Here is a 13,933-nt window from a genome sequence, read left to right on the forward strand (position 1 = left end):
AAACAAGTTGGCCATCCAAGTAACCCAACAACATCCGTCCGCCTCTTCCGCCATCTCTTCGGCCACAGGTCAAGGCTCCTGTTCTCCACGTAGTCATAAACAAGAAAAGTCTCCTCCTTGAAGGTGCAATGCTCTAAGAATGGAACTGAATTCTCAATCGACTTTCCATATTACTGTTGCTGACATCCTCCGCCTGAACAGACCAAAGGAAACAATGAGAGGGCTGAGTGCAATGTCCTGGATCGAAGTTATGTTCGGAGGGAACGCAAATGAGTAGAAAAGGTAAACTAGTTATGCTATGGTGACTTAGCCAGCATGGACCAGCAATGTTGCAATCTTCCAACGCTTATTCTTGAATAAAAATTGTTTGGGAAACTGACGGAAAGACCCGCAAGGCCGTAAGGGATAACAATACTCACAACAGTGAACTGATCAACAGCCCATAATACTGATTGAAGAAAACAGAATCAGTAAGTGCACTACTGGAAATCCGAACAGGTCTCTTTAGGAAAAGAAATAGAGGATACAGTCAAGGAGGTTTAAAGGGGATCATTCCAGCTAATTTTCTCCTATCTGGTGACAAGTCTAGACGGATCCTTGAGTTTCCCAGTGGAGCTTTTGGGGGCAGTCAAACAATTGGGATTGGACCTATTAGATGGCTTCCAGCAAATCCGATTTCATTTATAAAATCCAGCCTCATTAATCAGGGATCGAGAGTGCCATTAAGGTTGAATCAGACAAACAATTAAATAATGTTGTTACTTCAGGGAACCATTCAAAACATAGATTGGTACCCTTATCATAGATAAAATCTTTTGACTTGGTTCAGCAATAGACCCCTGGATATGATGTCGCTTAAGTTCAACCTCTGAAGTTGCAGACTTGTCATGCTTTGGATGATTAGCCCAACGAGTTGGTTACCACTAAGGTCAAGATTTATCAGAAAAACTAGATCCCCGATGTTCTCTGGGATCGACCCAGTAACCATGGCCATGTTCGCAAAGGGGATGTTTCCAAACTCATCGACTAGACCAGTCATCATGTCACCACTGTGATTATTCAAACCCAGAATTTACAGTTGTGGCTGGTTGAAAATTGCTGGGTTTTGTCAGTTAGATTGTTGTAGGAAAGTCCAAGACAGGGATAGACGCCATTTGGGCTAGGAAATCCGGCAATGGTCCAACCAAACTCTACTCCTTAAACCCCAAAACCTGGATCTAAGTCTGTAAAACACTGTCGTCAGAACATAAATCGTAAGGCCATGAGGGGAGGCTACATGGGTCATCTCCATTAGATGACCTTTTTAACAGTTCTGGGCTCTCCAGGCCCTCATCAAAGTCACTCAAAATTTTGAGACTGCTAGGATCACTGAGACAACCAACCACCATTTAAAGAAAGTAGAAATGCCGTCAACAGCAGCTTCCTCTAATCTTCCATGGGACTCCTTCCCCTGCAAAAGACCCAACCAGTTCTATGATACTTTTACAGCAGACCCAACCACCATTTAAAGGGTAGCATTGAGCAGGATGTGGCATTTGTAATCATTTTTTTCCTTTTTCTCTTTTTTTTTTCTTTTCTTCTTTTTCTTTTGAGTTTTTTCATATGTTTATTTTTTAATAATTTTTTAATTTTTCATAATTTGGATTATTTTATATTTTATATCTTACTTTTTCCTTTTATTTGGTCTTTGTTTTTTTTCTCTTTCCTTTTTTTTCTTCTCTTCTTAAAACAAAGTCCCTTTTCAATCTTTATATTTTTCCTTTTTCGCTTTTATTTTTTTTGTTATTTTTATGTGTATTTGTGCTATTACCACCTTTCTCATCTTGATTAACCAAAAGAAAATTACTAACCTTTCCCACCCCATTTTATTTTATTTTTTTTGTTTGGTTGAGAGGGGGAAGAGAGTGAATAGTCTCTCCTTCAAAAAATTTCGGATTAGGGCGAATCACAGTTTTGGTTAAATTTTTATGGGATGTAGGGGTATTTTCGTAATTTCAAAAAAGTCTGGTCAAAACAAGTCAAAGGGTGGTCAAACCGGGGTTCTGGATGGATGTCTGAGATTTTGGGTCAAAATGGAGGGTTGAGATGGGTCTAACCACAAGAAGTGGGTTTGTATGTATGGGCTAGCAAAATTGACTGAAATGGAATCTTTTTGGATGAAAGGGTAAATGAGGGTATTTTTGGATGAAATTTTACAAGGTGGGGTTTTCAGGCATTCTGGGTTGATTGGCAGGGTCAGATTAGGTTAACTAGGCCCAGATTGGGAAGATTTGAAATCCAATCAATCTAGGGCCTTGAAATGGAATCTTGGTGTGATTGAAGGGTAAATGAAGGTATTTTGGGCTGAGATTTCACAAGTGGGTATGTGGAGGTTCTAGGTATGATGGTTGCATCTGATCTAATGGTTGGGGCATAAGTGGGGGTCGATCGGGGCCATCGGATTGGAATAAGAGAGGTTTAATGGTGGATTTGGGAGCTTTTGGGTTGAAAGTTGGAGACTTTTGGGTTTTGAGTGTTTCAGAGAGATTGGGAGTGTCTGATCGGGAATTTGGGGTGAATTGGAGGTTCTGGCATCAAACCGAGCAAAAATCGGGTGCTGACATCGCTGTTGCTAGGAGTTATAGTGGTGGCAACAATTTTAGTCAATCCAAAAATATACAAAGGAGAAGGGGGTGGAGGCGGTGGTAATGATTTTGGTTGATCCAAAACACAAAGGAGAAGGGAAATTCTAGGCATCGATGAAGCTTAGAGTTGGTGATCTGAGGCATTCTGCATTTTGTAAGAGTGATGGAGACGATGACGAGTTTTCTAAGATGATCTATGAAGCTCGGGAAGCAAGCATACAATAGCACCTATGGAATAAGCCTTTTGAATTTTCTGGATATACTTTTGTCTTTTTGTAAAAGTTTTCCTTCGATTACCAACTCTCTCTTGGCCTTAAATCTTTGTTCCCTATCTTTCTTTAAAGACCCATGAGATTTCAAAGCTAGTCAATCCTCAGTATTTATCGGAACCAAAGAGCTTGAAAATCACCGATGATGTCTTCTATTGAACCAAAAGTTTAAGTTTTTTGAGTGATGGGCAAAATAGTCTTTTTAATCCTCTTGTTAACAGACATTAACAGTAAGGAAAATTTAGTCAATTGTTAGAAACAATAGGGGTACTTTAAGACAATATTGAAATAGTAAAGGTACAGTTAATCAATTTCCTAAACCTTAGGGTTAGTTTAAGAAATTTGCCCAAATAAATATCCATATAATCAATATAGAAAAAATATAAAAAAGGGAAAATTCTCGATTAGTACCTTGTACTTTGGGACTAGTGTCACTTTGGTCATTGAATTTTAAAATGCAACAATTCAGTACCCAAACTTTCATAACATGCCAATCCAATACTTGCCATTAACCAGTCTATTAATCAGTCATTAAGTGGCATTTGAAGACACAAATGTCCTTTGAGTGTTACCTAATTTTCTCTATCAACCATCCAAATGTTGATGAAAAATTAATAGTCCCAAATTCTTGCCTCTTCTATTAAAGAAAGTTGGGGTCACTAGAATGCTTACTAAGACGTGACCCCAACTTTCTTGAATAGAAGATGTAAGGATTTGGGACTGTTCATTTTTTATCAATGTTTGGATGGTTGATAAAGAAAATTAGATGACAATCGAAGGGCATTTGTGTCTTTAAATGCCACTTAATGGTTGATTAATGGATATGTTAACGATAGGTACTGGATTGACATGTTTTGAAAGTTCAGGTATTGAATTGTCGCATTTTAAGTTCAAGGACCAAAGTGGCACTAAGTCCAAAGTACAGAGTACTAATTGGGAATTTTCCCTATAAAAACATATATTTGTGGAATTCCACTTATGCTTTATCCTATGTTAGAAACAAGGGTAAATTATAGATATTGGGGTAGTGACAGATATAGGGGTGCAACTTGGACGGGCCCAACCCAAGCTTGAACCGGCTTTGCTTAAAAATTTACATGGCCTAGGCTTGGATTTTCGATTCTCGGGCCCAAGAAATTGGGCTTTTTTTTTATTTTTTGGGCTGGTCCCGGGCCTAGCCCTTGGGTAGCTTGAACCTAGACCTATTCATGTGTCGGGTTAGATCGGGCTTCCACTCTTCATTAACAATTTATTTAAGCCCGGGCCTGAGCCCAACCTAACTATTGGGCCTGAGACCAACCCTCATAAAAAGCCTAAAGCCTGGGCCCGGGCTCGAAGCTTGACCTAACAAAATGATTGATTTTTTTTCTTTTATTAAAGATTTCATCATGATTTCTTTTATGTTTTAGGGCACACATTCACCAATCACCACTTACAGAGCAACCATTTAACATTCTTAAATCATAAAATCTACTCAAATTGACATAATCCATTTTAATTCTTACAAAGAAATTGTTTCACATTCCACTTTAATTCCATTTTTCTTATAATCAGCAACCACATCTTCAACAACCTTTAAAGTTGTTTAATATGTTCCCTATTGTTCGATTGCTTCTATTCAACCAGGGTAAACTCAAAAATAAAACACATGAGAGAAGGCAAACAAGTCAAACCTGAAAATAAAACACATGAGACAAATTGATATAGCTTCATATTCCTACAAATAACACAACACACTAAAACTAAATCCATATAACTTCATGTTTCTCCAAAACCATAAAAAATATATGAATAAAACAAATAAAATCCACAAAAATCTTCTCCATCCATGCTTAAATTCACCAACAAGATAGAATATTCCAACTCTCAAGTTCTAAGCCATCCTAAAAAATAAAATAAGAGACAAATTCATTGCACATATCACATATGTAATTTGTTATCATGTCAAATAACAAACAAATAACCGAAAGATATGTTAGTATAATACCTAAACATATCATCAAGTTCAACATCTTCATTATCATCATCACTACTTGATACTTCATCATCTTCTAACAAACTTGAAGATCCTGATGGATCCCCTAACAAAATTGATCCCCCTACATACAATTGGAAAAACTATTAGAATAAATTCAATGAAGTATGAAGTCATATATTTTAATAAACAATAGATAAAAAAGTTACCTAATACAAAGCCTTGTACACAGAGCCAATCTTCAAGAAAAACTAAAGCTTGAATTGTCTTGGATTTAAGTGAACTTCTCCAAGGATTGATCACCTTCTTTCTAATGCTAAATGCGGATTCAGATGTAGCTGTGAAAATGGGAATTGCCAAAATATCTCGAGCCATTAATGCCAACTCAGGATACTTAAGTGAATTCTTACTCCAATACTCCAGAGCATTAACATCTACCTTGATATCAAGGTTTTGATCCTTTAAGTAAAATCCCAACTAAGTTTTTTCATCTTGTAACTTTCTTATTGAATTAAAAAATTGCTCATAATCCTCAAATCCATCACCATCATCATTTCTTTCGCTCATGTCAATTTGACTAGAAAATCCAACAAAGGAGGTCAAGGAAAAATTGTCTTTATATTTACCAAACAAATCATGAAGGGTTCTAATTATAGCATTAACACGCTCCTCGACATCATCACCATAAAATTTATTTAAACAATACTCCACTAACCTAACCTTGCAATGAGAATCTAAAACAGCAACACATGACAAAATCATACTATATTCAACCCAATATTTATCAAATTTCTCTTTCATATATCTAACAATGTCAGTTATAAAATTATGAGATTCCTTATTCATTGTTATTAAATACCTATGAATCATTCACACTTTCTTAAAGTAAATGTTTGAATTAGGGTACTTAGTGGCAGAAAACATGCAAATAACATCTTAAAAATCTTTAATAATTTATGAAGCTTATCCACCTTTCCCCATTCTTCTTTTGAAAGTATAAATATTTCAAAAATATTATCCCTTTGCCCCCAATGTTGTAAGACTTGCTTATAATAGATGGCATGTTCAAGCATCAAATAAGTTGAATTCAATCTCACACACATGTTTAACCTCAATTTTCTAATTGTGTTCAAGTGAAAACCTTTTTCAACAAGTTCATAAAACTTATTATTTCGAACAACTGATTTCTTTATATTTTTCACATTATCACGAATCTTAGTAACAACATCATCAACAAGTTTCAAACCAGCTTGTACAATAAGATTCAAAATATGGTTATAATAACCAACTTTGAAAAAAATCATCACCACACACCAAAGATTTATGTATTGAAGATCTCAATTTCTAAGAAAGCCATCATATCATTGTAACTAGCAATATCTAATGTCACATTAAAATTTTTCTGATCAATATTCCATTCACATAAGCACATGGCCACCTCATCTGCTAAAGATAGTCCATTAAAAGGATGCATCAAAACTTTAAAGTGAATAATTATTTTTTGTAACTTCCAATTGTTGTTAATCCAATGAACAATTATACACATGAATTCATCATCAATGTGCTAAGATCTCTAATTATTAGAAGTTAAACAAATTCGACCAAGTGCATTAGACAAATCAATTTTCACACCTCTCTCTCTCTCTCTCTTTCACATAGCCGATGTGAATGATGCTTTAAGTGAGCAGTTCCCTTACTTGATTTACCTTGTAAGATCTTCTTATAGTGCTTACACCATGCCTTCTCTGAATTAATCTTTTCCATTTCTTCCCACACTTTAGATGTCAATCTTTTCTTATTGGAAGTCTGATCATACTCTTGATAGTCATCATCTATCATATCTATTCCTACAACTGCAATTTCACTTGTCATTGACATGTCAATTATTAAATATGAAATAACTTGTATGATACATTCCAATTTTATAAATAAGACAAGCATATATCTTGTCAATTATTAAATATGAAATAACCTGCATAATACATTCCAATTTTATCAATAAGACAAGCATATATTAAAAAAAAACTAAAATAAAAAGAGTCAAATATCCCTTATTAGTCATTTTTATTTGTTCTTACATTATAACATCTATACATAGAAAATATACCTCAATCAATTTGTTTGATAGCCTTTGTGTTAATTTTGATAAATATCTTAAGTTGTTGAACTATATTACTTCAGAAATATAGTAAAGTGACTAGAGTATACTCAATTTCAACTTTAGATCATATACGTAGATCTCACATGTCAAGTTAACGTTGTGTATCTCTTTTGATTTGCTGACTTTGGGTAATGACCCAATGTACATAGAACAAGAGTCCATTTTTTATTAGGCAAAACCATGTTTGGACTTCATACAATCAGACTCCCCCCAATTACTACAATTACTTTTTCAATAGAAAATCTCTTAAGCTCCAAAGTATTTTGTGGGAGACTTCAGACCTGCTGTGGTCTGAGGATGATACTCTTATGATCATCAGATCTTTGGTCCATGATGGTGTCCAAACTCAGTATAGATTCTTATAGGTCTCGATAGAACTAACCCAAAATGAGAAAAAAGAAGAAATCGAAAACCCATAACCAGAATAGAATTAATGGTAAACTTTGAAGTGAAAATTCTCAACAAACTGATTTATAGAAAAAGAAACAAGAAATTAAGAGATATTTGACATTAAAATTTCAAGTCAATTAAATAACTTGGTGGAATCTTGTAGGAGCAAATAAGATTGCCCAGAACAAGGAAAGAGAAAAGGGAAAAGAGAAATCTAACCCGGATTGGTATTCACATAGTTAATGAGTTGCAGTGATGATGAACTCAAAAAATAGTGTTCGGACTTCCTTATAACAGAACAAAGAGAGAGGAAGATAACAAGAGAGAGAGAGAGAGAGAGAGAGAGAGGACCTGGTCGATCGTCGGCTGCTGCTGCTAGCCTAGTTCGTTGTCACCTCACTAGAGAATGATAAAAATGACAAGAGATAAGAGGATTTGGTTGCTAGTTCTCTACTACCTAAGTTTGCCAAAGAAGGTAATGTAAAAAAAATGGTTGTCGCATGTCGTTGCTAGCCTATGCTCGATTCCGACTTGCCAGAGATTGCTGGTTATTTGGTGGCGTCAGTGGTTCCTAGCTATTTTTGGTTCGTTAAGCTAGAGACTGAGAGTGAGAAGTGAGATCGATGAAAGCTGAAAAGAGGGAAAGGGTTTAGAAATTATAAAAAAATAATTGTATATTTTATATTATATAAAAAGTTAGGTTGGGTTGGGCTCAAGTCGGGCTTTTTTGTTATATCCCAAGCTTGGCCCAAAATATAATTGAGTTGGGATTTTAGGCCCAAAGTCAAGCCTACGGGCTTAAAAACATGTCCAAGTCCGTCCAGGGACCAGGCCATTGGGCTACCCGACCCATGAATAGGTCTACTCGAATCCAACCCAACTATACACATATGTATATATGTTAATTTTGCATACATATTTACATATATATGTACATACATATTTGAATATATATATATATATATTCACACACAAATTTGTTAAAATTTCTAAGATACATATCATATGCAAACTTTTAATTTTCAATTACTAAAATAATTATTCCATTGTTCATATTTTTGTTTATATAATTTTTCTAACATATTTATTTGATAGATTTTATTTAACATATATATATATATATAATTTTTCTAACATATATATATATATATATATATATATATATATATACACACACACAAATTTGTTAAAATTTCTAAGATACATATCATATGCAAACTTTTAATTTTCAATTACTAAAATAATTATTCCATTGTTCATATTTTTGTTTATATAATTTTTCTAACATATTTATTTGATAGATTTTATTTAACATCATATTATCAAATATTTTGTAAACAGTTTTTTGTGAATTGATTATTCATATGGAATAATATTTTAAGATGATTTTTTATTCAAATTGTTATTGCAATCATTGAATTTACCGAATTTTCTTCTATTTCTCATTATTATTTTATATATTTTTTTCTTTAGTGAAAACCAAAAATAGATTTAAAATCTGAAAACAGAATAATGCAGGCTGGCCTAGGCTCATGTTGGGCCCCACCCCAACCTTCACAGGTCATATTCTAACACGACTTGCTACAATGTAGGCAACATGAAAATGCACCTCTGCTTGATCCTTTTCCCTTGACCATAATGGGTCATTTGACCCTTATTTACACGTGGATATTAGGGTTACAAATGGACAAGATTGAATTTGAATTGGGGTAATGTAAATCTAATATGATGTGATCTAATCCAATTTAATTTTTAAAAAATTTAATAAACTATTAAAAGGGAAAAAACATAACAGCTTATATAAAATAAAAACAAAAACTACAAGTATTTTTCAACTATTTTCTTCATATATATATATATATGTTTTTATAAAAAATGTAATATTAAAATTATAAAAATGTAATATAAACATATTAATAAAATTAGTTAAATATAATAGGGGTGATTCAAATTTGATCCGATTTTTAGTTAGATCCTATCATCCGATCCAAACATCAAACAAGGGAGGGCGAGGGTAATCCAAATCTAACAAAATAGGTTGGACTTTTGGGTTGGGTCCTGATTCGATCATTTGCACCATAAAATAGGTATTAATGATGTGCAATCTGGTGTTCCCTGTTGGCAAACAGCTCAGACGCCGGACTATGTAGGTCGCTTGGTCAAGCTGCAAGAAAGAAGTGATCAGAGTGTCTGAGTTGCTTTATCCGAGGTAAGCACTCTAATGCTTAAGTTAGTGAACTAATAATGTGATTGTAAGAATGCGAAAGAGCTAGTGTGTGAGAGCTAAATCACACATACCTCTTCTGATTGAAGGAGACACCTTTATATAGGTGTAGGTGGTTGTGTCCTTAATGCATCCGAGATATTCGGGAGGTCATGGCCATAGTGCATCCAATATCCTCGAGAAGTCGTTTGCCATGCTCGGGAGCAGTTTCTCAATCAGAAACGGAACTTGTGTAGATTAACTCCGAAGCAGCGACACGAGGAGGTGGGTCTAATGATTGAGTGACATGATCTTGTAGGAGTCGAGCACGATGTTTCACTTTGAAGTGACTAGTTACCACGTTAGGCAGGCCACCGACTAGGTCCTAGTTAAGTCAGTAGGGTCTCGGGGGAGGTCGCCCCTAATGCCAAGGTCCCTAGCTCAGTCATGATGAGGTCGCTACCTGAGTCATCGTCAGGTCGGCAGAGGTAGGTTGCCTCTTCTACCAACCTAGTCCTATTGAGATCTTATTTTGTCAGGTTAGCGGAGGTAGGTCACTAGTTGAGTCTCCGTCAGGTCAACGAAGGTAGGTCACCTCTTCTGCCGACCTAGTCCTGTTGAGATCTTATGTCATCAGGTCAATAGAGGAAGGTCACTAGCTAGGTCTCTGTCTGGTCGATGGAGGTAGGTCGACAAATGGGTTTCTATTAGGTCTGTAGAGGTAGTCGCTAGAAGGTCTTTATTAAGTTGATGGAGGTAGGTCGCTAGTTGGGTCTCTGTCAAGTCAACGAAGGTGCAGGCAGGTTGACCACCACATCATGTAGGTTGCTACCTGGACCTCAGCTTGGTCGATGAGACCTTAACAGGAGGTCTACCTTCGTGTCGAGGTCTTAAGCTTGGTCTTAAGGTGGTTATCCTGATCTTGATGAGGTGTCTACAGGTCGGCCATGGTGAGGTGGTGATGAAGTGCCCTCAAGGTGTGCGAGGCGCATGTGACGTGGTTCTGTGTAGGTCTCCGTCATTTTGGCTAAGGCAAGTCATCACCTACGTGGTGTCAGGGTGTCATGCGACGATTCTGGGATTGCCACATGGCACGTTGTCACTAGAGGGCCAAATCTTCCCTCATCAATTCTGCCCCACTCCCAAGTTAAGGTTAGCTCGACAAAGGGTGTAGTTCGTTGCACGTCTCTGGCCCAAAGTGACAGTTTAGCTAATATTTTTTTCTCTTTTTTTGCATTGATCCAATTTGCTTGCCTGAGCTAAAAGAGTCTAAGGGCTAAATGTGGCACTAGGTAGAACATCGCCATTTTGACCACTGGGTGCAGGAGCGAACTCATAAATACGAGGAGAGGCATAGTGGGCAATCCGAGGGCATCCGCTGAGCTAGGGGTGTAGCCATCAAGGAGTTCCATCATTCGTCTGAGTACCTCAAGAGCAGAGGTTGTCGTGCCCACCCTCAATAAGGACTTCAAACTGTTCCATGCTTCCTTAGGTCGCTCCACTTACAGACTTCTACGCGGTGTCCCTCAAGCTAGTCCTCGAGTGGGTGGCCAACAATGTCGATGTAGAGCCCAAAATTGAAGTGGAGGATAGCGAAGAGGGCAACGAGAATGATGCCAATGAGGGTGTTGTTGATGAGGACAAGGACGATGTTGCATCTTTGAGCGAGTAGACGTGCGCTTAGCGCAAGTCAATTATCAATTGTCATTGTGTTTCGAATAGGTCGGCTTGAGGGAGCCTTAATGCTAAATGTGGTATGGCTTCTCATTCGTAGATTTTTGCTAAAGTGCGTGTATCGCGAGTTGACTCGTCCAAGTCGCCAAAGCGGGTCTCAATCAAGTTGGCATAATTAGGTTACCTCTTACGTCAACTTGACCTTACCGAAATATTAACAAGCTAGTTTGATCTTAGCACCTTGGCCTACACACACCTTGTCACCTTGATATGGCTGACCTACGAGGGTAGCTCCACAGTCTATTGGCTGTCAACTCCCACAAAAACCATACAGGGCTAACCTACGAGAGCAGTTCCACAGTCTGTTGGCCATTAACTCACACGGGAACTATGGAGGGCTCGACCTGTGAGGGCAGCCTCACAATTAGGGCTAGGAGATTCTATCCAAGATGATCATTTTGATTTTGCCCCCTATGGGGATTCCTTCGATCTAGGCATTGCTGTTGTTGCTTGAGGATTCCATTACTTAAGGCTTAAAGAATGGGCGAGAACTTAGCTTTTGTGTAGTGTGTTCCTACAGACGACGCCAATTGATGATGCACAGTTTGGTGCTCCCTACTGGTAGATAACTCGGACGTCGAATTGCGTAGGTTGCCTAGTCGAGTTGCAAGAAAGAAGTGATTAGAGTGTTCAGGTTGCTTTACCTGGAGTGGGCACTTTGATGCTTAAGTCAGTGAACTGATAATGTGATTACAAGAATGTGAAAAAGCTAGAGTGTGTGAGATCTAGATCACGCATACCTCTTTTGATTGAAGGAGACACCTTTATATAGGCATAGGTCGTTGTAACCGTAATGCGTCCAAGATCTCCAGGAGGATGCGGCCATAGCACGTCCAAGATCCTTGATAAGTCATCCGCCATGCTCGGGAGTAGTTTCTTAGTCAGAAATGGAATCTGCATAGATTAACTTCGAAGCGGGTGGCATGGGGAGATGGGTCTAACGATCAAGTGACATTATCCCATAGGAGTTGGGCATGATGTTTCACTTCGAAGTGACCGGTCTCCATGTCAGTCAAGTCGCCCCTAACGTCGAGGTCCCTAGCTCAGTCTTGATGAGGTTGCCACCTGAGTCTTCTTCAAGTCGGCGGAGGTAGGTTGCCTCTTTTGCCGACCTAGTATTATTGTCGAGACCTTATGCCTTTAGGTTGGCAGATGTAGGTCGTCAGTTGGGTCTCTATTAGGTTGATGAAGGTAGGTCGCTAGTTGGGTCTCTATCAGGTCGACGGAGGTAGGTCGTAAGCTAGGTCTCTGTCAAGTCGGCGTAGGTGTAGGCAGGTTGGCTAGCACGTCATGTAGATTATTACCTGGACCTTAGTTTGATCGGTGAGTCCTCGGTGGGAGGTCTCCCTTCGTACCAAGGTCTCAAGCTCGGTCCTAAGGTGGTCGCCCCGATCATAACGAGGTGTTTACAGGTCGGCCATGGTGAGGTGGTGACTAAGAACCCTCAGGGCATGCGAGGCGCATCCAACGTGGTTCCGAGTAGGTCTCTATCATTTTGAATAAGGCAAGTTATCGCCTACGTGGTGTTGGAGTGTCATATTATGGTTCTAGGATAGCCACATGGCACACTGTCACTAGAGGGCCAAATCTGCCTTCATTAGGTATGATTAAATTTAAGATGAGTGGATTGAGTGGTTCAAACTGTTCTTTAAACTAGAAATTTAAGAATATGTTTTTTTTTTCCTGATTTTGGAACATAAGCATATATATAATTTGGAACTAGACCTGTTAATGACTGGGCTTGAGTTCAACTTTATACTATCTCACACTCAAGCTTCGGGCTAGGCCCATTAAAATTTTGGTAAAGACCAAGCTTGAATCCGGTCCATGAAGAAGTCCACTTTGGAAACAATAAAAAAACACATACCTAAGGCATAGACGATGAGGATAGTACGTAGTATGTCTTATTTATAGAAAGAGGCATATTTAGATTCCCATATTTAAGATTAAAGAAATGGAAAAGTACAAACAAATCCAAATGCATTCTTTATTGAAAGACAAAATATTAGATTCTCTCCGGTTTTTATCCGCCCCAAGTAGAAGAGTTGTACGCAATGTAATCTGTAATTGATTGCCATGAGGAGATAGGATGCGTTCCTCACAAACTGCGCCTCACACCGACCTCACAGGACATATCAATCGCGCACCTTGAACATCTCTTACTTGTAAATTTTTAATTCACGAGAAAATGTTTCAAATGCACGGAGGATATGTGCTGTGAGGTCGGCGTGAGACGCATTTGGTGAGGAGCAGATCCAGACCCTACCATGAGGCCTAATAGCTAGCGAAATACGGAGCCACTAGGGAGAGATAAATCACCAATCCATCACTGTTGAAGGAGTTGGTCATTGACAGCATGAGTCCTATAACATAAGAAATATTATCCAAGATATCTTGGACATTGGTTAAATTTTAAAGATGCTTCTCTTTATAATAGGGGTGTAAATTGGATACTTGATTTGAAAATTTTATACTATATTAAAATCAGGCTTTTGAACCGGTCTCACAAGTTGCACAGCTACTTCATTACTGTGATTTTGAGAAAGGTAGATTAGATGTTTTGGGTCTGCTCTACCC

Source organism: Nelumbo nucifera, chromosome 4 (assembly GCF_055504915.1).
Source record: "Nelumbo nucifera cultivar China Antique chromosome 4, China Antique-T2T, whole genome shotgun sequence".
Lineage (NCBI taxonomy): Eukaryota > Viridiplantae > Streptophyta > Magnoliopsida > Proteales > Nelumbonaceae > Nelumbo > Nelumbo nucifera.